The sequence below is a fragment of the Artibeus jamaicensis genome, unplaced genomic scaffold, assembly GCF_021234435.1.
Source record: "Artibeus jamaicensis isolate MK-2021 breed Jamaican fruit bat unplaced genomic scaffold, CSHL_Jam_final contig_391, whole genome shotgun sequence".
NCBI classification, from domain to species: Eukaryota; Metazoa; Chordata; class Mammalia; order Chiroptera; family Phyllostomidae; genus Artibeus; species Artibeus jamaicensis.
The window spans coordinates 27,040,643-27,066,939 of record NW_026521814.1 but is presented as its reverse complement, the minus strand read 5'-3'; the positions used below and the strand labels follow the sequence as shown (position 1 = coordinate 27,066,939).

Sequence of the window (26,297 nt, the reverse complement as noted above, 5' to 3'; positions counted from 1 at the left end):
TGGACTTAGGGTGAAAACAATGCCCTAATGTAGGTTCATCAGTTGGAACAAATGCATTAATTACTCTGGCAGGAATGTTGATAATGAGGGAGGTTATGTATGTGTAGGTAGAAGTGCCGGAGCTATTTCTGCATTTTGCCCTCAATATTGTTGTGAACTTAAAACTGCTTTAAAGAAGTCTTTTTAAAAAAGCAAGCTATCATATAATTCTCTTGATTCCTGACCTGCCCTGTTCCAAATCTCAGATATAAATGTTGTCTTTAACTTCTCTGGCTGTGAACAATTAGAATTTTTTAAAATATTTTATTGTAATATATTTCAAATGTATATATATATATGTATATCTTTATAAGCATATGATGAATAGCCACTCACCAATGGTCAAATTTAAAAAATATTTGATTTTTAAACTGAAATCTTAATTAGGAAAATATTTCTCATTCAGTTCATCTTCTAGATGTGTCTCTCTGATGACTTTTTTTCACAATGAAGCAACCACTTCTCCAAAGTGTGTGTGTACCATACTTTTTGCAATATATTATTAACCCATCCATGAAACCTATAGAATATTCTCTTGACTTTTTATTAATTTCTAGGTTTATTAATTTATTTATTGATGTATAGATTCCTATGGAAACAGTCTCATAATTGCATTATGGACATTAGTATTCATGCATGCCCATTCATATATATCTCATGTTTATTCTTCAAAATAGTTTTACATTTTCTTCAAGAAAGATTTTGCATATATCTTGTAGATTTGCTCTTAAATAATTTATGGACTTGCTCTTGTAATGATATGTATAAGTTTTCCCCTGTTATATTTTCTAAATGCATAATTTTGGTAACATATATAGGATCACTGACACATGCTAACTTCACACAATTTAAATGTAAAATAAATTTTACTAGGTACAATTTTGAGGCTGAGAAGCAGCAAAGCACTCACCATTCTGCAAACCCTCATTATCCCAAAAGAGTTGTGCATAGGTCCAGGACAAAGGAGAACAAATAGAAACCTCCTCATCAAGGATATGGCCTTTTTGTGAAGAAGGAGCCTACGAAGTTCATGTGCCGGTAATAGCCTAAATGCGATTGAAAGAACTGAAAACTGATGCGGTAGTTTAAGTGAGACAGGAAAGGAGCCTCTCGTGCTATCTGAGTTTTCTTACCTTATGAGAAATAAAATTGCTATTAATTATTACTATTATTTTTATCTTGCATCTGAGAACCTTACTATAGTCATTGCAGATCGAATATCTTGTTTATATTTTCTGGTGTTCTCTTAGTAATACGATCTTAGTAGTTCGCATTTGTGTTTTCCATCTACTATCCTTGTCATACTTATCCAGCTTCTGTCTAAATAAGCATACTCCCAGACTTAACCTTTTGGTGCATTGTATGCTATGGCTTTCAGTTGAAGATAGTTATCATTTTAAAGAAGCATCCTTTATTTTAAACACATGGTCTACAGTACAAGTTATCAATTGCTTTTCTGTGCACATCAATATTATCTTTACTATTACATAGATATTAAAATATTCTTTGATATAAACCATACTTAGTCACCATTTATTATTTTTGAACAACTGCTGCCTTTGGTTTGCTGATGTATTATTTAAAGTGTTTGCATTTATGTTAACCTGGGAGATTAGTCTGAAACTTAAGTCTTTTCTGCCTCCTCCCATGTTGACTGTTGATATAAAAATGGACTCATCCTCAAAAGAAGATGCATAGCTTTCTGACTGGTATCAAACTTTATTTTATATTTAATAATCATTTGTATATTTAGATGTTATTTACCTCTTTCAGGCGATCTTTTTAATTTATATTATCTGTAATTTTAAAAAATACTTCACAGTATAGCAGTTATTGGCATACAGATGCGCAATGTTTAGTTTAACAGTCATCTTTGGCTTACTTAAGGTTTCTTATCTGATCAATCTCTAAACATTTATTCTCTGTAAGATCTATCAAAGGCTTGGAAAGGTGCATAAGAATTACAGTGAGTGATAAGAGAAAGGCTAAAATTTATCTATGTAGGCAAAGTGAGCCATCAACTGCGAGAAGGAGGGCACTCAAAAATTAACAACAATTTCTTCTTCAGAGAAACAAACACATTTTGATAAAAATCCCCATGAAGACACACAGTAGCTTAATCCTGGATCTCATAGGGTATTTTATTCATTGTTTTCAGGTTTCTCTTATCCTTTTGATCCATCCAATCACTTCTGAAGTTTTGGCTGTATATCTATTGCCAAGAGTAGGTGATAATCTCAGTACATTCCTGAGCGCTTAGGAAAACATGGTTTGGGTTGGGGGGCAATAGTCAATTTTTTATGGTTGCGTCTTAACCTGCTTAAGGTATATTTTAGAATTTGTCACTCATTGATTTAAAAATAACATATTGATCTTTTTCTTTTTGTACTTACTAATTTCTACATTTTACTTAATATTTTTTCTCTAAACTTTTTTAGTTTTAGTCATTTGCTTTTTGTGTAACTTCTTAAATTTAACTGTAAATGCAATTATTTTTAACATTTTCTGGTATATGTATGTGTATATATATATATACATATATGTGTATGTATGTGTACATAATATATATATATATATATATATTCAGCAAATAGAGGTTATTTAAATTTAATCTCCTTTTCATGTCCATAAGTGCTTTCTCTTGTTCAAATGAATTTGTTAATGATGCCACTAGGATGTGATATATAAGTACTTATGGGGAGAGGGAGGATCCTGATCATGTTTCTGATCCTACTGAACATGTTAAAAGGACACATACACTGACTGCAAGGGAATTTGTTGGCCACGTTTGGCATAACTTGAGCAATAGCATAATAACAATGGTGATGAATTATATTAAACAGTAATAGAGAATTTGACAGTACAGAATTTGAAAAAATAGAAAATGGGAAAAACTCTTCTTATTAATGGTCACATAAAAATGTAGGGATAATGATAAAATTAGGTAAACATTATTTTTCAACTCCTGAGGGAACCTTTGATTCAAATAAATGTCAACAATGGGTGTCAAAAATTTAGATGAAGGCTATTAGTGTACATAATATTATATTATTGAATTATCAGCCTTTACTGTGACCTGTATTAAGATTTAAAAATGTATATATCCTCAAGTGATTCTAGTGTGCTCCCAGGTTGAGAAACACTAAGAGAGCCTTTTTAGTTAATGTGTATTTTGTAAAGACAAAAGTCGAGTGCAAGGGAAAGGAATCTTACAGTATGAGTTTCAGCTCCACTGTTGTTGGCTTAAGAGCAAATGTTTCTCAGGATCTTACTGTCACTGAACCTTCCTTTAAAAATTTTTCTTGGCTCTCTTCATGAGAAAGATGGTCATAGTTAGAGTTAACACAAGTTCTAGACACCTGGGAGGAAAGGTTAATTTGCTTTCAGTTAGAGTGTGGGTGGCCTTAGACACGCTTTAGTTAGGGTATACGAAATTTTCCAGAGCAGCCCAGATAAACAGACCCTGAAAAATGAGGACACAAACCACATCAAGGTAGCACTTTGGTTGGCCTTGTCCTCTAAATTTCACTCGGTGGAACTTGTAGACTTATGCCCTCGATGAGTAACTAGACGTAGATATCAATAAGGCTAATGTTTAACACAAATATCCATGTAGTATTTGCTGTTAGAGCCGTTGTTACTACTGTGACAGCTTCTCGTTCAAACTGCAGCTCACATTATTCCTTAGGCAATCTCTGTGCTGCCTTTTTTAGAAATATAACAGAGAGGATACTGACCTCTTTGTAGAATCAATAAAGGAAATCAATATAAAGCTCTTTACACTGTTTTGTAAAAGCAATTATGCTTTTAAATGTTACCTATATTGTAATTGATAAATTATATATTAGGAGTGCTAAGATTCTGACATACGAAATGATTTATAGTAGAAAAAGCATTTTCATAGGAATTTACTGAGAATCTCATGTTTCGAAGATGTCATGAGTTACCCAGTAGAAAATATAACACATTTTTTACTGTTTTCTCTGAATAATGCATCATGTGCTTGGTGGAAAGATAGACCAAAAAAACAAACCACTTGTTCTTTATCTGGTGTAGGATGTTACAAGTATACAAATTTCTTTAATCATTTTTGATACATGGGGAACCCACATAAAAGAAAATAAGTACATACTATAAAATCACAACTTTTAAAACCAAAGAGAAACTCGAATATATGTAGTCCAGGTTGATTTTACAATGTCTCAAAGGCAACAGAAATGATGGATGTCTTTTCAACCTGCTTGCAGGGAACCTAGATGTCTGACAGCCTTCAGCTGCAGTCCCTAGGAACGCTAAAGCAGTGCTTTCCCTAGGAAAATGACCCCTAGCCAGTGACTGAGCAAGACAAGAGTGCTGTTGATGGAACATTTCTTTAATGAGAAAGTTTTGCTCGGTTTTCCTGTGGCCTGGCCAAGACTTTCTCATCTGAAACTTCCTACTCAATTTTCTTTTCCTTGATTCTTTCATAGGTGCCAGAATTATGAAGCAGACTGAAGGCTCTCTCTGCCTACTATTGTTTTCTCCCTTTTAATTCATTTTCACTAGAAAGTTTTTGGTTATCTAAACTTGTCCAGGTAATTGATTCTAAAGGATTTTTACTGACCCATGTGATACCAGGAGTTATTAGAGAAAACAACTGGGTTACAGTATTTGGTGACTGATTTACTTACTGCTTACCTGGAAATGAAGATCCCGTTCTGAGGATAATGTGCATCAGGGTGATCCCTGGAAAAAGTGATAGTGAGAGTTTTACATTTGGATACACTGGTACTTGCTTTAGTGGAAAGAAACAGTTTAGTCAGTGTGATGATACAGCATTGGGGAAAAGTGGAGACTTCTGAGTATGTGTCAATACCCACTAGAATTCATGCCCAGTGAAAAGAGGTGCTGCAAAACCAATTTGACAACTGACTCTGCCATTGCTACTAGCCAACTTTCATCATTGCTTATCCAGCAAATGGCATGACAGGCACGTGAACCAAGTGGTAAGGTGGCAGAGGTTGTGAAAACACATGGGCCCCACATCACGGACTCTTACTTACCAAGGCTGATCTGGCTATTGCTGTCCGTGAATGCCCATTCCTCTACAGACAAAGACCTTGGTCATTCTTGTGAACATCACTGTCCCTTTGTTGGCAAATACATAATGATGGATCTCTAATAACTTAGAACCTCCAGCTGTTTTGTCTTCACAGGGAGAGATATCTATTAGGTGTATGGAGTTTCCCTTTCCCAATGTCAAGGCGTCAGCCATTACTGCTACCTGTAGGCTTACTGATGCTTGATTTTTAGCTATGGCAGCTTACACAGCATATCACCCATCTATGGGACCCATTGTACAGAGTAGGTAGTGTAGGAGTGGGCCTCTGACCTGGTCATATCACATTCCGCTCCATCCAGTGGCAGATAGACTCATAAAGGGTTAGAATGGACTAATGAAGGTGACCTGAAACACTGAATCAGAGGCGATGCTCTATAAGGAAGAAGTATCAACCTTCAGACACAGAACAGGCAGTGAATCAAATGTCTCCTTGTGTGCTTTATCTCTAATAGGGAGAATGCATGGGTCTGAGAACCGGGATGAAAATGGGAATGAACCCACTTACCTTTACTAATTATTTATTAGAGAACTTTGTGCTCCCTATTTCTGCAATTTGGACTCAGCGTGGTCAGAGGGCACAGTCCCCAAAAGTGGTGCCTTCTTGCCAGTAAACACCATGACTATCCCATGGAGGTGTACTGTTTCCAGCTTGCATGAGCTTCTTGCATCCAGAGCCCACCACGGCCTAAATATTACTGCCAAGCTCTCTGAGCCCTCAGGAATGACATCTGAGTAGCATCGGGGCCTGCCAAGTTGATCGGGTCAGAGGAGTTTCAAATGTATTATGTCAGGAGGAAGGGGTAAGTACCAGTTGCAACTCACGCTGATTTCAGCCATGAGGGCTATGGTTTCTCGTACTAACTTGCTTCTCTAAATTCTAGTGCCAGACAGTTGAGAAATTTTCAGAACTGAGTAATGGTCTGAATCTCTTTCTACACAAACCTACCTCTTCTCTAATCTTACAGGTGTCAAGTTTCCATTAGGGCCTAAAAGCTTTCCTGCCCACAAACTCTCCCTCCCACGGTATTCTTTACACTGTTCCTCCGGGGACTCTCTCCCACATGTTATCCTGTCTTGGCATCTGCTTCTCACTGGACTAAAATTTACACGTGTAGGTTTTCACCAAATTTGATTCTGTTTTTTTTAATCCTTGCATGTAAATCAGATTTATTTCTTCTATCAAATGCCCTTCTTCCTGTCTTCTATGTTCACATTAGTATTGACCCAGTGCATATAACTATTGTGTTAGTCCAGAGTTTCAATCATTACAAAATAACATCTCAATTCCATTTCCTGATACACAAGGTCATTTGCTTTTGAGGTTTATTTTTTATTCTAACGCACTTGACATTTGATACTATACTGAATTTTGTGTCTTTTTCAAACAAACTAAGGACTTTTATGCTCCTGTGACTTTGCCTATGTTGGTTTCTATACCTATAATTCAACCAAATTGAGGATAATATTTCTCTCTGTCAGAGTTTTGGCTCTTTCTACCCCTTTTAATGGCCACTGACAGGGACTGTGAAAGATTACTCAGATGATGGATTGTGAGACAACAGAGAAGGGAAGAAATTAAGAAGAGAAGTAGATTTCCACACTTTCTCTCTGAACTCGAGGAGGTTCCTTTCCAGCTCCTTGAGCCAGAATTAAAATCTCTATCCTTGAGAACTTCCTCTCAGCACTGCATGCTGATTCAGTTTTCTCAAGTGATCTTCCCCGCAGACCTTCTTTCCTGGTTTTATACTTTTTATGGGTAAAATATGCTTCTTACCTCTCACCTGGAATTGAAATGCTATCCTGGATATTGTGAATCATTGTTCTGAGACTCCTGGCCTGTTCGAAGTCCTCTGGGGAAACGTTCCTAGTTTATTTTCAGCAGGCCGTCAACCTCGCTGGTTTCTGAGTGCAAGTTCCATCTGACTTTCCCTAGCAGTGACTCCAACAGTGACTGAGTTTCGAAAATGTGTGCTGGTGCTGTTTGGATTTGACTCTCCGTGCCCCAGTCAAGGGCTGATTTAGGACGCCACAGAACTTTGGTTGTCACTCAGTTCTGAGCCTGTAGTTCGTTGGGTTACTTCTGCACATGTGCAGCTTGGGGCTGAACGAGCACGTGTCCGTTCCCACAGAGACTTAATGACCTCCTTTTTCTAACTTCCTTCCCTTAGGGACTCCCCTGACTCTCTGTCACGTGAGGTGCACCTTTCACCAGTTGCTATGTGCAGACACATTGGTATCTCGTAAAGTCTGAAGTTTTCCCACTAAGTGTTATCACACAGTTCCATAGAACTGAATCTATGTTTAGGGTAAAACAGTGATAGAAAAGAGAAACATTCAATTCAGCATTAAATCAGTCAACCAATGACAGGACTTTTCCTCAAATTCTTTGCACAACCAGGGCCCTTTTCCTAAACCTTCCACCCAGAAGCGCACATTTTTCTCCAGGGTGTTGGGCCCCTGAGAAGGTCATGGCAGTGCAGACCAGGGGCAGGGGCTGATGTCAGGGCTGGCGTTGGACAGTAAAATAGGGAAAAGTGATGATGACAATGTGGATGACCTCTTCACACTCTGGCTCACAGGCACCTTTTCCCCTGGCCCACTGTCCAGAAGAACTGGCCTCCCATGAAGTTGTTTGCTGAATTCTCCAGATACCCAGTTATAAATTGGGTCCAACATTGGGCCACAGCTGGAAAATAAGAGATGAGGAAAATGAAATAAAATGAAAGATAGCTCACATCCTCCATTCTATTAATCTTGTTTCAAATTTTGACATTTCTTCCCACATTCCCTGTTATTATTTACTCGTCAGTGAGTCTTTGGGCTGTGTGTGTATGTGTGTATGTGTACGTGTGTGTGTGTTTGTGTGTCATGCTGTGTGTTTCTTTGGGCCAGGATTTTTAGTTACAGTCAGCAGGAACAAAAGGTTGCAGAGGGGTTAATCCATCTTACCCAGAACTGAAAATGTACCTTAGGGTCTTTATTCAATTTCATACTCACTGTTTATATTAATTTTACAATAAAATAAATAACATTGTGGTATTAAATTTTGATCTAATTGTTTTATGGATTCCTTCCTTTTAGGACATGAGTTAACATTCCCTCATTGTGAATTTCCCAGAAAAGACCTAGTACATGCTGTTTATAAGAAGTGTACTTTCAAAAATGTTGAAAGTAAGAGTAAATTTAAAATGATATATTAACTCTACACTTACCAAAAGAAAGGTGACATAGACTGTAAAACAAGAATTATTACTATATATTAAGAAAAAATTTGTAGTTAAAAGTACATTTAACAGAATATTTAAAATGTATGCAATAAAGGACATAGCTTAAACATATACATAAAGAGACGTTAAAATCCACACCCATAGTTGAAGATTTTATAGCTTCTCTCTTAGTAATTGATTTGACAAATAACCCATGGTAAAACATGTTTTCAAATTTATATAAAACATTTACCATAAATATATACACCAGACTAGCAAATATCTAAAACACAAAATAACAGAAAACACATTTTGTGATCATTGTAGAATTAGGAGCAAATCAATACCTGTAATAACCACAAAATGACAGGTGTGAGAAAATTCACAAAAAATATCTAAAGAAATTATGAAATATATCGACTTGAATGATAACAAAGAAATATGCCAGCAAACAGAGTCCGAGTCATCTAAAGCTACCCTTAAAGGAAATGTATAGCTTTAGATATATATAATAGAAAAGAAGAAATGCTGAAAATCAATGAAATTTGTATCTATTCCAAGAAATTAAAATATAGAGTATGTTAAAATTATGGAAAAAAGGAAGGGATAACAAAAACAAGATTTAATGATGTTGAAAACAAAATAGAGATATGAAATGAGGAATCCTCCCTTAAAAAATAAACACAAATGAGTTTTAAAAAGTTGGAAGAAGAGGTACAAATCACAATATCAGAAGTGAAAAGCAGAATATTATCACATGTTCAGACAATAAATAGGTAACAGTGGACATAAACAACTTTATGCCATCAAATTAAAAAATGTACATTACATTAAACTTTTTTAAAAAATCTAGCAGAAAGGACACAGGAAGAAAAATCTGAACACTTGTTCATCTATAAAAAATAAAATCAGAGCCCTGGCTGATATAACTCAGTGGAATGAATGTGAACCTGCAAACCAGAGGATCAGGGTTCGATTCCCAGTCAGGGCACATGCCTGGGTTGAAGACCAGTTACCAACAGGGAATACATGAGAGGCAACCATATATTGATATTTCTTTCCCTCTCTCCTTCCCTTCCCCTCTAAAGATAAATGAATAAAATTTAAAAAATAAAATAAAATCAGAAATTTGAAATCTTATGACAAAGAAATCTCCAAATTAGTGTTAATTTTGTTAATGACCTCACCAAATATTAGGGAAATAATAGGAAGCTCACACAAGCACCCACAGAAGGCAGGGAAAGATGGGAGGCCATGGCCGCCATGATGAGGTGCAGTTTGAGGCTACAGTAGACTTGAAACCAACACGGACATTTCAAGAAACATTTTGGCCAATTACTCTCAGACATAGGAATAAATATCTTAAATAAAATATTTACTGATAAAATCCAGTAACGTATAAAATGCTTTATATCTCAAGACCAAGTTGCCATTATCCCCCAAATATGTTTAATTTTACTTCTGTGCATTTAATATTTATTTTAAATTTCAATATAACCTTTATTTTAAAAGTATATAGTTATTTAAAAATGAAAATTAATAGACTTTTTTTTGATAGGGAAAGTTACTGTTTTCCAGGAAATTCACCTACCAATATCAATAAAGAAAATTTATTTCCCCTCATAAATGCAAAGCATTGCGCATCAGCAAGTGGTTACCTCAATCTTTTTTTCATTTTCATAGACTTACAAAGGAAAAATTTTTCAGATATCTTGTTATAATTCTATATGGCTGCCATAAAATAACATTATTTATACTCTACTATTATTGCATTTTAATTAGTGTTTACATTCTATAAGTAATACATACATTTATATTCATTGCAAAAAAGATATAAAGGGATATATATTGCATAATATAAAATTCATCGGTAACTCTTTCAATCTTAAATACAAACAATCATGTGTTTAGTCACCAAAAGAATTAACATTTTATTCTGTATTTTTTCTAAATGAAGTTCTGCAGATTTTTAACCTAACCAGAGTTCTAAATTTACTTTAAGTTGATTTTAGCCCATTATTGTTTTTCTTGGAAATTTTTGATGTCAGGCCATGTAGCTCTCTTCCATAATTATGAATCGTTGCATGCTTAGTTTTTCAGGGTATGATACTTTAACCATTCACTCATTAATGGCTATATAGGATATTTCTATTTATTTGATCAATATTACATGGTTGAGTAATTAATCGTAAATATACATACATACATATATTCATATATTCATATATTTCAGATTATAGTTTTGGATTTGTCTATTTAAATTGGATGGATGTCACAAAATTCTTCCAAAAATGCTTTAATATTTTGCATCATCACAAGTAAATATGCCCATCTCACCATATGCTCCTGTCATATGTGTTAGCAAAATTTGGGGCCAAAAAAGTAAGTATATTTATGCATTTTTATAAACCTTATTACTTCTGAGAGTGAATATATTTCCATAAATATACTTGCTATTGATAGTGGTTATTTCAGTTGTCCATATCATAATTTTCTAAAAAAAATAATGTCTGTGAGTTCCAACTCCTTTAACTTTTGCAAGAAAAAAGTTTTTTTGTTTTTTTAAAATTTAGTTGTGTTTTCTGATCTGTTCTAAAAGGCTATCATGATCTAATGTTAAGCCACAAAGTAGACTCTGATATTTATGTGGGTGGATCAGAAAGAAAGTGGACTGTGGTCAGGATTTAGGCGGATGAATTGGAAAGTGGGTTATTGCAGAGTGGGTTAACACTGGATGCTGAATGCTGTTCTTGTTAGGAATGGGGTGGCAGTGTGCCACTAGCATTGGTAAGAACATCCTTTACTTGATCTCAGGGCCTCTTGGTTCTATACTGCATGCAAGATGATCTGTGTCTTTTAACAATTGACTGTTATCCAGAGCACTATGGAAATAATGGGTTATCATTCATTTTCTACCCAGATATTCTTGGAGAGCTGTCCACTAATGTATGGTATTCACTAATCACCTCTGTAGAAACATGCATGCCATTTGCTTTGTGGCTTGACCTGGCCCAAGAATAGCATTGGTGCATTGTCCCCATTGTAGTGGAACCACGCATGTGCTGCCACACCTGCCCATTGTCCACTGGTTTCTCTAGGTGTTACTAGGGGTGACCAGGTGGAAGTGAGGGGAATGGAAGTCCATAGAGAAGCTCTGGATCCATGAAAGGCAGAGAAAAGGCCAGACAGTGGTGGATGATTTTCTCCCTTCTTTCCCAAGATGGACTTTGCAGCGGTTTATAACGCATTTCTTTATTCAGTCCCTGGAGAGGGAGCAACCAGCTACACCCACAGCAGCGATGTGCCCCACCGTATTTCATCTCCTGCTTTCTCTGCCTCACTTCATTTCCCCTTTAATTCTGCTTCCTTGAGATTGCCCTATCAAGTTAAATGTAGAGGAATTGTCTTTGTAATTTAATGTGCTCTGAACACAAGCTGAAGCAGTGTCTAAATGAGGTCTCCATTACATTGTCTTTAGTCTGTGTATGTCAATGTCCAGTTTAGTATTTGTTTTTAATTTAGATTTTAAGCTGGAATACTTCCATTAATCTTCATATTAAGACACACCCCAGGAGATAGACAATTTTCATTAGATAAGCATATAATTTTCTTTTACTTTATATTATATGGTGTATTCAGAATTTTTCAAGAGAAACTAAAAACCTCCCTCTCCCACCAACATTTTGAAAATCTGAAGTATGTAGTCATGGAAGAGATAGAACAAGTGAGTAGCAGATGGCCAAAAGGGGAACAATTAAAAATTCAGGAGGTAGCAGAGAATATAGCTACACAAACTTTTGTTCTTCTAAAGTCTGCCAAATATTCTTATTTCCCACCCCAGCATTGAGACTTGGGGATTCATAAATACAAAATTGGGAATTCTAAACACATCCAGATATTTCATTTGCAACTTATAAGCCACCTTTTAACTTTTTACATGACTTGTAGAAATTTATTTATTCTTGGTGTCATCTACAAAAGCCAGAGTGTCTGTGGCTGCCAAGGCCACAACGAAAATGTCATTTATTAGTCTCCATCAACAAGCTTGGAGGGTGGGATGCTGGATTGTTTCTTCTGTCAGGTAATATATTGGCAGTGTCTGTGATTCTATTTACAAAAGGCCAGTATCTATTATTTCTTAAATGTCAGGGAGAGACTCGAGATGGACTATACTGTATTTTCTACTGGAACTTCCTAAATTAGAATCTCTTACAGACACTGAGTAGCTGTGTCCCATGGGGGGGTTACATAACTTTCTGTTGCCTCAGCTTCTTCATCATAACATGGACACTATCATGATGGTGAGGGGCTGTCAGGATGAGGTGATATGCAGACCTCTAGAACTCAGCCTGATTCAGAGTAAGTGCTATATGTTTATATCGATATTTGTTATAATACTTAGAATAAGGCTCTATGGCTGTCAGACTGATCATGGACATTCAAAGAGTTGTTTAAACCTAAATAAAACTACTTAGTAGCTCTCAAATTAGGATTACAAACAAATGTGGTATTCAGTTTACTCAAATTCTGACCCTAATATTAGTACAGAATTAGATGGAAGTACATAACAAAATATTACTGCTCTATTCTCATAGACTTATTGTTGAAAAAATAGTGGTTTGATAGTTGTTAAATACAATTACGTAAACTAATTATATCGGGTTCCATAAAACTGGGTGCAAACTACATGTGGTATTTTGGAACTGGCTTCTTTTCCTAAGTACGATGTTTTTGAGGTTCATCCATGTTATTGATGAATCAGTACTTCATTTATTTTATTCATAAGTAGTATTCAATGATATGAATATACCACATTTTGTTTCCTTATTCATCCATTGAGGAACACTTGGGTTGTTTCTACTTTTGGCCATTAATGACAAGGCTGCTCTGAGCTTTGGTGTACATGTTAGTGTGTGGACAATGTTTTTACTTATTGTGTGTATATATCTAGGAGGGAAGTTCTGAGTCAGATGATAATGCTATATTCAACTATTTGAGTAAGTTAGAATTTTTTCCAAACTGGCTACACCCTTGTACCTTCATGTTAGCAGTGTTGTTACAGAACAGAGGTCAAAGAAGGGACAATATCTGGCCCACCCAGGGATGACAAAAACTGCTACAGAACAACAGGGGCCCCTCCCAAGGATGGTATACTAATACCTGCTGGGCTCGTCTGTCTGCCACCAGAGGAAAGATGTCTCTCAATGCTGGAAATTTGTGAAAAGGAAAGGAAAGGTTTATTTACAAACTTAAAGTAGTGACCCAATGTCCCCATTAAAATGTCAAAGTTTTGTCTATGGCCATACCACCCTGAATGCGCCCGATCTCGTCTGATCTCAGAAAATATCAAAGTTTTTAGGATAACCACAGATGCCCACAGTGCTTGCCTCCCCCCTGCCCTGATTTGGGGTACCGTAATTCAGGAAAAGAAGCACACATCTGTGTTTCAGGCTGCTGGCACCGTCAGCTATGTCACCATCCAAGCAGGATCTGTAATTACTCCAAAGTCATGTGGCACCTTCTCATGGTCCACTGGCAAAGAGTTCTGTCAGGAAAAGTCTCTCCTGCTTCCCAGGCCACGCAGACAAAGGGAGCACCCCAAAGCTACATGGGCCTGTTCTACCAAAGCTGCAGGGGTCTGCACTCTGGCCAAAACTGCTTGGTTCTTTCTCTAATGACTGTGGAGAGGGTAGGGTCACCAATCTGTCAAAGCCCAGTGGAGGTTCTCTGCTAAAGCCGCATGGTGATTCTCTCACATGGCTACGGGAGTTCCCATTCTTGCTGAAAGCGTGTAGTTCTCTCCCTCACATGGCCAAGAGGAGGTCCTCACTCTGCCAAAGTTGCATGGCTCTCTTTCACCTTAGCAAGAGGGGGTCTGCACTCTGCCCCAAACCTCATGGCTCCCCCCCAATGGCTGCCGTGTCTGGGTTTAAATCCCTGCTCCAGTCCTCCTTTGCAGCCCTATTTCTGACTCCTCCCACAATTGGTTATACATGCCAGGATTCCCTTATCCTCCCAGCTTTACTGGGCTGCTATAGTGAGTCTGGGCAGGTGTGGCCCCATGGTGTGGAGCCAATCAATGCCAAGCTCTCATGCGAGTGCTATAACTCAGGGGACCAGTTCCCAGTTACATGCTGGGTAGAAGTCACTCCCTTCTCCCTGGCTCAAAGCCTGCCCACAGGGATTTAATATATCTATGAAACCAGTTAAAGGTTATAGATATGTTAAATGACCATCCTAGAGGCTGTGAAACTGTTGCTATGCAAAACAACTCTTAATGTTCCTGCTCCATTTGTCCCTTCTCCCAACTGACACCTGTGGGGGGCCACATTAATATTTCCTGGACACCTTGAGTTCTGGACCCCATTCCAAATCCCTTTTTTTGGGGGATCCCCTCTAAGCTGCACCCGGTTACAGTGTTAGACAGTGTTCTATATCTTTGCCAACTGTAATAGTTTACAAACAAATAAAGAAAGAAAATAAAACACAAACAAAAATGAAAATACTGTGTTAAATAGCAGGAGTTTACTTTCTCCCAGTACCTGATACTGGAAATCCAAGATCAAGGTGCTGGCAGTGTTGGTTTCCTGTGAGTCTGCTCTTCGGTGAGTACCGATGGCCACCCTCTTGCAGCTCTTCACAGAGTTGTCCTCTACACACACCTGAATTTGGTGCTTCTCAGCCTCTGTTATCTGCATCTTAGTCTTTTCTTATAAGAACACCATTCATGTTGGATTAGAGACCACCCTACCAGCCACACTTTAACTTAACTTTGGACATAGGGCCTTTAAAAAGGCCTTTAAAAAGGCCCTATGTCCAAATAAATCACAGTTGGATATACTAGGGTCTGGGCTTGAATATATAAATTTGAGAGGGATGGACGTATTCATCTCATAACACTACGAGTGGTCATTATCTTGTTATAGAAATCTTAGTGGTTTTGAATTGGTAGCTAATTATTATTTTGTTTTGCATTTTTTAAGGACTATGATATGCAGCTTTTCCTGTGGTTATTGGACATTTGTTTATCTTCTGGAGAAATGTCTATTTGCATCCTTTGCTAACTTTACATATTGGGTTATTTGTCCTTTTAATTATTGAATTGTAATAATTCCCCATATGCTTTATAAATGACCTCAATATATATGAATTGAAAATGTTGTGTCGCATTCTGTTTTACATTTTTAGTTTCTTGGTTGTATTATATTTAGCACATTTTTTCTTTTCATTTTGAAGAAGTCCAATTTGTTTTTTTTTCTTTCATCACTTGTGCTTTTGGCGTTGTACCTCAGAAACCATTCCCTAATCCAAAGTTACAAGGGTTTACTCTCATCTTTTCTTCTAAAGATTTTTATAATTACAACTTTAGCTATTAGATGTCAGAATATAACCCATTTAGAGTAAATTTTTGTGTGTGTGGTCTGAAGGAGGGGCTCAATGTTATTCATTTGCATACAGATAAGCAATTATCTCCATAAACTTGGCTGAAACTATTATTCTTTCCCCTTCTAACTGTGGAAAGTAGGGCTTGCTACTGTTCAATGGTTTATGAATTTATCCATAATGGTTCTTCCATTTCAGGGAACTGATTGAGCCCTGTCAAAAAAACTCTTCTACCAGGCTGAGGGGTGGCAGGTAGAGAGAGAGACCATGCATGCAGCTTCAAGCTGAAATGTCACTACCTCCCACTGTTCTTAACAAATTTTAATAGTTATTATTAGAGAAATACTTTTCAATTTATGTAAGCCTTTTCCCCAAATCCTAGAGAATTTTAATAATCATCTTTTTCTGATTCTCACCAGCTTAAAAATTAAAAATAGTTATATTTTTATATATGCATTACTTCTTCAATCTATAAACAATTATAGACTGGAGTGTCCAAACACAAATGTATTGAAATCCCAAGGCACTCCTAATTGTTGTAATAGCCAAGCAACTCACATAGCTCACTAACCTGACTAATTTCAAATGTCTCCCTTTGGCAATGTATGTTGTTCCTCAAGCTACTATAAAAATAATAAGTTGATTAGCCAGCAGCAATGTCATGGTTATAAATTAGTTGTATGGTATTTTAAATAGCTAAAAAATTCATGTGGTAAAGTACACCTAATTTAAATTCTGAGGATTTGCTCCGACAGAGGCAGCACTCATTAGAAACAGCAAATGCAGTAGGCGGACAGTGCTGAAGCCTCACAGACAGTGCATTCAAACACAGACAGGACACTGGTGTTTAATAAGCACAGCAGGTGAACAATTGGATTTGAAAGGGAAATTAACTGGCTTGACCCCATGTTAAGGCATTTATTGTGTGACTCTGCATTTTCTATTCTATGATTACTGCAAAGCTCTTTTGTAAACCCACATGAAGAAACACTACTAGAGCAATTGTTCATCAATTAAGTAATGTAGCCACAGGAGAAAACAAAAATAAATTTTTAAAGGAAGTCTGATTCCATCTGCTGCTATGTTCAAGCTATTGTTTTCTCTGTAATCTTTCGGTCTTTATGTTGTGAACGTGTAGTATGAATTATTTTCTTGCGCTCAGACCATTTACTGATGGTTGATAATACGGTAGAGTGGAAATTACTAGGACTTGAAATGCTACTTTTCAATGTAATATACTGTTCAAAAGAAATATTTTGAGCATTTTTGTGTCATTCTATTATTATTTAATTTTTTCATAGATTACTTAACATGCTTAAACTTCAAAATAAGACATTTTGCCATTATGTTGAATAAGATATTAATTTCTTTGAACCATTCTCTTTTAATGTCTGGAAGTCAATAATTTAGTGTAAACATGTTAAAAGATCAGTTGCTCCATTAAAGGAAAGACCAATATTTACTGAGAAGAAAGATCCAGGAAATGGGAGAAAATATGGTAGGTTCACCGGTGGTATTTATTATTAGGCATCTAACCATTATACACATACTTATTTATGGATACTAAGTAAATAATCAGGGAGTTACCCTAAAATTATTCTAGCCATACTCCTATTTAATTTATTTTTAATTTTTATTGTTATTTTATTACAGTTGTCTCAATCTTTCACCCTTTACTCTCCTTCACCTAGCCCACGCCCCATTCCCACAGTCAATCCCCATCCCGTTGTCCATGTCCATGGGTCATTTATACATATTCTTTGACTAGTCCCTTCCCCTTCTTTACACCACTATTCTCCTCTTGCATCATTGTCAGCCTGTTCCATGTTTCCATGCCTGTGAATCTATTTTTCTCATTAGTTTATTTTGTTCATTATATCCCTCTTATAGGTGAGATCATATAGTATTTGGCTTTCATCTACTGGCTTATTTCACGTAGCACAATATTCTCCAGTTACATCCATACTGTTATAAAAGTTAGGAGTTTCTTTCTTCTTGCTCTGTAGTATTCCATTGTGTAAATGTATCACAATTTCTTGTTCCACACATTCACTGATGGGCATTTATGCTGTTTCTAGCACTTGGCTGTTATAAATAGTGCTGCTATGAACATAGGGGTGCATAAGTTCTTTAGAACTGGTGCTTCAGGATTCTTAGGGTATATTCCCAGCAGGGGAATCACTGGGTGAAAAGGTAGGTCCATTTTTAGTTTTTTGAGGAAATTCCATACTGTTTTACACAGTGGTTTTATCAGTCTACATTCTCACCAACTAGGTAAGAGGTGAGAAAAGTATTCCCTTTTCTCCACATGCTCACCAGCAATTGTTGTTTGTCAATTCATTAATGATGGTCATTCTGACTGGTGTGAAGTGATATCTCATTGTGGTTTTAATTTGCATCCCTCTGATGGATAGTGATGTTGAACATCTTTTCATATATGTATGGGCCATCTGTATGTCCTTCTTGGAGAAGTGTTTGCTCAGGTCCTTTGCCCAGTTTTTAGTTGGATTGCTTGTCTTCTTAGTGTTGAATAGGATCAGCTCTTTATATAGTTTGAAGATCAAACCCTTGTCTGATGTATCACTGGCAAACATAGTCTCCCATTTGGTCGGTTCCCTTTGCATCTTGATGGTTGCTTTAGCCATGCAGAAGCTTTGCGATTTTATGTAGTGTCACTTGTTTACTTTTTCCTTTATTTCCCTCAGCCGAGGAGGTATATCAGCAAAACCCACAATTTAAATGGAATGGAAATAGTAATTTAAGTTTAAAGCAAGGTAAAATTGTTGATTTAAGAGCAAGCAGAGTGAAGGATATGAAAGCAGGACACGTGATGTCTCCAGTAATTATAAAGATGCATCTAGTCTCTAGTTACTTCTGACAAAGCTGTTTTTGTGATTTATGGCAGGTGCTTATTTATAAACCCAGTGCTGCACAGACCCAGTGAAAAGCATTTATCATTCTGCTTGGCTTTCTTTATTAGATAACTGTCACATAAACATAACCTAAATCTGGAACCTTGCTAGTCTGGCACGTAAGCTGGTGGCATCTCTTTGACTACCTTCATTTTTCGTATGACCTCCTGCAGCCAAGGAGTATTTGACAGTGAGTATCCTTAGCCCCTCTCTTTTATTTGCCAAGCAAGAAAAAAGTAAAGTCATTTAGATTGGTGGAGGGCAGCAAAGTATTATTTATCAACAACAGGCAACTCAATATTGATTTTGGTGAAAACGGTCTAACCTCTAGCAGTTCTCAGTTAGTAATTCTCACTAACCATTATAAAATCTTTTATTGTTTAAGGCGATGTGTATTTTGACAAAACAAAATTAACCAATAAAGGTGTCAGTCATTTTGAATCCAGGTAGCAAATAAACTGTTCACTCAATAGGATAGAACATTTTTAAAGTCCTGAGAAATTTTATTTTCCAGGGATTCCTCCACTCTCCCATACAATCCTACTTCAAATTGTCATTATCTTCATTGGAATATTCTCTACAATTATGAATTAATTTATTGAAATTTAGGATTATTCTTCATAGCTTTTATTTAATGGTTTATAATTTATTATCAGTTATGTTAAAGTATTGTGAAGATTTAACTATAAATTGCTAAGGATATAATGTAAGTTATTAAAAAACTAGTAAATCAGTATCATATATAATAATGAAGATGAGTAATAGGTTAGAAATTTGAGACCAATTATGCAAATGATACTGATGTAATACTATGTTGTTTATCCTGGTTTTTTTTAAACATTAAAAACTTAGGGTATGAATGGCTAAGATATGTGTTAAACAAGTTAGTTCTCATTTTCACTTGCTTTAGGTTGTCTTATATTATTTAATACATTAAATATGATGCATAAATATTTCTTGATATGATTAAGTCTAAAATATTGTATAAACTGTGATTTTTTCACTGTCCTTCTTAAAAAAATAAAAGAATCTCCTGCTTATATGTCCCATATTGCTCACCAAAATTATTTTAATTTTTAGTCAAGATATTTTCAATGTTTATTTCTATAGATAAGTATTGCCAATGGAAAAAAATTAAAGAAGTTTAAAAAAAGTAAAAGCTTTAAAATGAAAAACATTTGAAATTTATACTTTAGTCACTATGCAAATATTATTTATTGAATTGATTATACAAATTATATATAATATATGATATGGAATATAATGAAGTAGATAAATATTTGACAAATACAAAATATTTATATATACATTCTTATGGCTGTATTATAGAACTGCTATTCATTTAAAAGTCTATTAATGTTTTCTCCTCATTGCAATGGGAAATATATACTTTATTTTTTCTTTTCTTTTAAAACTTACACTATTAAAAATATGTTAGAGAAACCCGTATAAAGGACACTAAGGAAGTAATCGAGTAAACAATATTAAAATTGTCAGCCTACATAAATGTCCTTATTCTTTACTCTTTTCACTGTTATTTGTGTATTTAAATTTAGAGAAGGTATCAAAGTACCCTGAAAGAACACCAAGTTTCTGCCAAGTCAACAAGTTAGAATGAAGATAATTCTCACACCATCGTGAGTAGCAATAATTTGCTACTGGAAAAGTAGCAAATTATAAATTTCCTTATAACAAATGAAATCTCTGCTATGCAAAAATCATTTTGACATATATAATGTCTACTTGTCCAGCAAAATTTGTATTTAACTGGAAATGAGCTTTTAGCATTTCTAAGACCATGGTATTCAGAGTGGAGTTGCTGAGTCATGGATTTATAGAAAGGGAGAATTGTTGAGACAAACACTTGCAAACACTAACAAATCTGAGGGAAGAAATCACCTGCATTGTAGAGCATGTCCCTGAATTATTCTGTAGCAGGTTCACTACAGGAATTTATGACGAGCAGCTATAGCCTTTCCAAGTGACTCAAAATTGATAAGTAACATCACAATCATTTCTGTCATTTGAAATAGGGTAAAAAAATGGTTCATTCAAGTTTTCATAGCTGTTTCTCTTAATATTTTTCTTCAGAAATCATTATTTAGCTTTATTTGCCTTTTCCTTGTGGTCAGTCTATTTATAATATTAAATGTTGCTGTATTTAAAGATAAGACTCTCCATATTTTCCTCGTGATTTTAGTTAGTAAATATATTTTACATTGTGATATTTTCAAAACATGTTTCTCCATAAAACTATATTTTTTCATAAAAATATATTGGTGGTAACATAGAAATTAGAGTCTACTTTGACATATATAAACTGAGAAATGAATGATGAGCTAGAGCCATGCAAGAGCAGCTTCTAAATTTACACAGTATCTGAAAGCTCTGATTGAGACTAATTTTGGAAACTGTAGGGAATAGAGGGGGGAAAAGAGACTTGAAAATTATTGATCAGATTTTTTAAACAAGGAAAATAACTTAATTTTATTCAAGTTAAAATATTTAAATTACTATAAACCCCAAACAGTGAGTTTTAAAGATTTGGACTATGAATACCAAAAGCCACAGTGGTCATGAGATTGGAGTGTAAATCTGTTCATGGCAGTTCATGCTACAGAATTTCTTTTGTTGTTTGGTAGGTTATTAAGCTGTATAATTGATTGAGTGGGCATTGCATTATTATTTTTGTTGCACTCTTAAGCTAATGAAAAGTTATCCAAAGTTCTTATAGGAATACAAGGGAATTAATGGTGATTATTTGCAATACCAGATCAAAACTGAATAACAGGTCATAATTTAGAGCATGATTAGTAGTAGAATGGCTAAGATATATATATATATATATATATATATATATATATATACACACATACATACATACATTTGTATATAATATACTATTGCCAAATATAGCTTATGATAAATTTTGACTCCCAAATAAGTCTAGACTATTAGGTCAAATTCATTTGTGATGTATGAATATGAAGCACTATAAACAGTCATCTTCTTCAAAATAGTATTAACATAGATTGACTTTAATATATACTGTAATTCAGGCTTTTTATTTAGTCCATGTATATATAATTACTGAAATATTTTACATGTAAATTGTATAGTATTTAGCAAGACTGTATCTTAAAAAGTAAAATGTTAATTTGAACTGCATCCTAAAATAAATGCCACAGCAATATTGACTATATATAATCTGTGTATAGAGACTTGAATACATGAATAGAGGTGAGATCTTTAACAGAAAGTACCACATAGAAGAAGCAATAAATAAATGATAGAAAATGTCTACTTCTCAGGCAACAATATAATATGGTGTAGTATTCAGAGAAATTAACCCCCCCCATTTTAGTCCAGTTCCTGAAGAGAAAAGGCTACCACATATTTTTTGCCAACAAAAATTAAATGCTAACAAGAAAAAAAATTTCCTTACAACATCACTCAGAGTTCAAAAGTCATAACCTGAGATGATTGTACAAAATATATATTTAGTGAAAATCATGATTCACATTCTTCACAAAAGTTACCTGCTTAGAGTTCAATTGTTCTATGTGGTACACAGAAAACAATAGAGCTCCCTCATCTTCACTTATGCCTGCAAACTTGGGCATTTGACGCTTCTTTCAAATGGAACCAATTATATATTCTCTAACATATTCTCACAGAATGATTTCCAAATGGTATGTTTTTCTTTGGAATTAGGTTTATTTTCCCTTAATTATCAAAACCAATTTTTTTTGGAGTGAGAGTGCAGTACTTATTTACATACTGTACTAAAGAGCTCGTCCCACTGAGAGTCTGACCCTGATACATACTCATTATAGAAATAACATAAATAACATTCCCATAAATTAGGATCAGTGCAAAATAATTTAAAAGTGAGTCACATAGGTGACAAGGTAGAGGGATATTCACTGTCATATAGGCTCCTACCAAATGAACATATTATTTCCCTGCCTAATACTAGCTAGTCCTTATGCAATTTATATACCATTATATCTTGTTTTCTGGCTATGTTGGAAACCATCAGCTCTCTGAAGGAACCCGCAGGCTTCTATACATTTATATAATTTTAGTAACAACACGGCATGATCATTTGGAATCCTACCATGAGATTACCCTAACCAAAGCAAGTAGTGTCCATGAGTAGTAAGAGAGTTTAGTGTTTTAAATATATTATGTGATGTCTTTCCAATAATCCTAAAAAGTCATGGAGAATAGTTCATTATGGGTAATACACAAGCTTTGTGAGGTTCAACTAAAGGTCTGGTGGGAGATTAAAGCCAGGTGACAGAGAGAAGGACTAACTCTACAATGTCCCAGATTGAGTTGGAGGAGTGGCTTGCCTGGAGGAGGGTGTGTCAGAGGCCCTCTTGTTTACCATATTTAACTCGAATTATGCTGAGGGGAGCAGTCCAAGACTTCCTCCCCCAACACCAAAGAACTGTTGGTATTTTCTGTCTGAACCATTAGGGCCAAAAATGGAAAGCAGTTTCAAGTAAAGCCATTGACCACCCCATACTCACCAACGCAGCTCTAGTCTTGACAAGTGAATCCACCCAAACCCTCGAGTCTCATTTCAGGAGGTGGCAATGCAGATGGGATTCTAAAATAAGACCTATAGTTCGTACACTAGCTATTAGGTAAACAAGGTCATAGGCATGTACTTTATAAAAAGAGAAGGAAGCAAAAACGCACAAAGGTGAACAAAAGCAGCAGGTCATAAACCAGTTTCTCAGTCCGCAAGACTATGCAAGCCCTTCTGCTGGAATGAAATCAATCACTGTCCATTTGCAGACCTTTTTTTCCTGCTATTTGAGTATCTTTCATGATGTCATCAGGTGCTGAGGTAAATTCAGTGTGGCATATACAGCTTTAGAAAAGCAGTTTAGTTCCCAATACTTCCTAGTCCAAAGATGGGAGGAGAAAAAAAAAAACATAAGCTAGGAGGGTTGAATACAATGAGAAGGTTTTAGGACTCAGTTCAGTTTACTAGGGAAAAACAAAACTTTTGATGACAGTTAACTACACTGGAGTCCAACATCCATAACTGAGCATTGTGATTTCTACTGCAACACGATTTGTCTCTTTAAAATCATCCTTACTTTCACAGAGACTGCATTAAGTCTGCTGTTAAATTGGCCTGATTATTTGCTTGAACACAACAACAATAGCAAATGACCACATAAACTTTTAAAATCTGCTTTGCTCGAATTTCACAAGCAATCTGCAGATTTAGCTTTAGTCAGACCCTCAGGGCAAGGAAGCTAAGCCTCACAGTTGCCATTAGACTCTACCTTCAATAACCATAGGTTTGGGTAAATGCCTCAAGATTTTGCAGTCCCACAAAATGTTTTGAGGTTTCTTTCTTATCATCTCTTAGGCAAGTAACCTTCACTCCTCACATGGAAAGACTGCCAGGACCCACAGGACCTAACAAGGTACTAGGCTGTTTCTGCAGTGGGCTTCAGTAGCCTATCTCAACTCATTAAGTGTATCCAGTGATATCCCGAGTCTAAGCACGCCACTCTAAGACATGACATTCCGGCCAAAGTCTTGGTTAACAAAATAACAATTAGAACTGGATCTTATTGAATTTGTCCAAAGAAACATACTGCCAGGGCTCACTCATTAAGAATTGCCAATTTCTGGAGGAATCAGATAGAAAGAAAATTAGTAAGCAAAAAAAAAATCCTTGTCCTTTTAACAGAGTGAAAAGGACAAACGGCAGCTCTGTATTAGAAAGCTAAAAATAGGTAATTAGCATTCCCTAGATTATCAAACACATTCACACTTTTGAGGGACATATGTCCATGAGATAACTATTAGAAAGCAAAACTCACGGATCTAGAAATAGATCATCTGAAATAAATTAAAATGAGTTGCTCGAACAGCTAAGGCTTGTCCGTGCTTGATAACGTCTATCTCAGAAATTTGCATTTTAGAAGAATGCTTATAAAAGAGTTCTTGGAGACCATATATTTGCACGTCAAATGCCGACTAAGTGTGCTCTGACCTGGCACCTCAGTTCATGAGGCTGGAGCACCATCAGTTGGCTGGAGCACCATCTAGTACATGAAAATGTGGTGAGTGTGATCCCTGATCAGGGCGTCTATAGGAGGCAACTGATAGATGTTTCTCTCTTGCTTGGTGATGCACACTCGCCCCATTCATTCATGTGCATTCTCTCACCTGCCAAATGCATGCAACCATGTGGGGCCTGCAATAGATCATGCGGTCTCCAAAAGATTAAGCTTTTCTATGAAGCAGAAACTCTGGACACGGGCTTCTGTTTTGGCCTTGCTGAAGGCACTGTTGGGCTTTTTCCATGGCAGGATGAAAGGAGGATATAAAATTGGAAGTCCAGGGGCAGCCTATCTGAATAAGCCATTTTGCCACACCAGTTTCTCGTGTATGGGTCCTTGCAATGCCTTTTTGTGATCCCATGCAAGAGCCCAATTTCCACTGACAGCACTAGGAATATTTCACATCCAGATGGAATTACTGAGTCAATCAGCATTGTCATGGTTTGAGGAGTGGATCAGGAGGGAGTTGTTAAGGGAAATATGTACTAACAAAAATCTATGCCTATGACACTGACTTAGAGAGTCCTAGGCATAGGGATGAGATGATGGGAAGAAGCCAGAGTGACTATTAAGAGACTTGATAAAAGCAGTAAGGACCTTGAGAAACAAAGAGAAAAATTGTTACTGGGAGCTGGAAAATATACAGACATTCGGTATACAGTGGCACACAGTTTGTAAGCACTGACTTTCAGTGCCGTCAAGAATGGGAAGGGTACTTAAAGAATGTGTGGCTTGCTAGGGAAACGCCCATGCAGAAAGTACAATGTGCTCACTGGCTTCTTCTAACTTTCTGTGAATAAATATGAGAAACAAGATATGCGCTAAGGAAAAAGCACTGTTTTGGAGCAGAATATAGAGAAAATAGCAAAAAGCTAACATTTGGTATCTGTCACAGGAAACACCCAACAAAGAAATGGGGAATTTTTCTTCCAGAATTATTACTAGCTTGGTTTGAAAGATCAGTTAATACAACCCTGGCTGTCTCTAGGTTCAGGAAACAGGGTGAGAGAGTACTCAGATCCCCTGAAAACACAGGCCATCCAGTCATAAAAAAAAAAGGTGATTTCAGAAATGGGAGCCAAGATCCCAGAAAGAGAAACTAAAAGCAGTGAAGAAACACTCTCGGGAAATAAAATAAAGCTCTACTCAAGGAATTGGTGTCCTGTGCTCGGTTGGACTTCAGAATTGATGTGGACCAGTGGCTGCTGTGTTTATCTGATATTCTTCCTTTCTAAACAGTAGTGCCTATGTCTGTCTGTCCGTTGTGCTGGGTGAGTCAGCGGAAGGTATCCTGTCTCTTTATATCCCAAGTTTTCTGAAATAGAGAAATTGTCCTTCAGAAATCCCACCCATAGATGGTCACTGTACCTGGTAATTATTTAAAGAGGACCTCTTAGAATTTGTATCAATACCCTAATGAGATAAAACTCCTGGAGTCTTTGGAGATGGTGTATTTAATATAAATATAAATATTTTGTGACTGGATAGTAGACTGCAGTTTTTATATGCCCACAAATTATCTGATACTCCTCCACTGAAAATTACGGTCTATTTTCCA

At 36.1% G+C, this 26,297-nt stretch overlaps 1 long non-coding RNA gene across 1 annotated transcript; it reads left to right on the top strand.

Moving 5' to 3' along the window:
- The first annotated feature begins 5,741 nt into the window (after positions 1 to 5,741).
- Positions 5,742 to 26,004, top strand: LOC128627389 (uncharacterized). The gene is made up of 3 exons (XR_008391570.1): positions 5,742 to 5,940; positions 18,710 to 18,831; positions 25,728 to 26,004. It is a non-coding gene; the product is annotated as an uncharacterized LOC128627389 (long non-coding RNA).
- Positions 26,005 to 26,297: the final 293 nt, after the last annotated feature.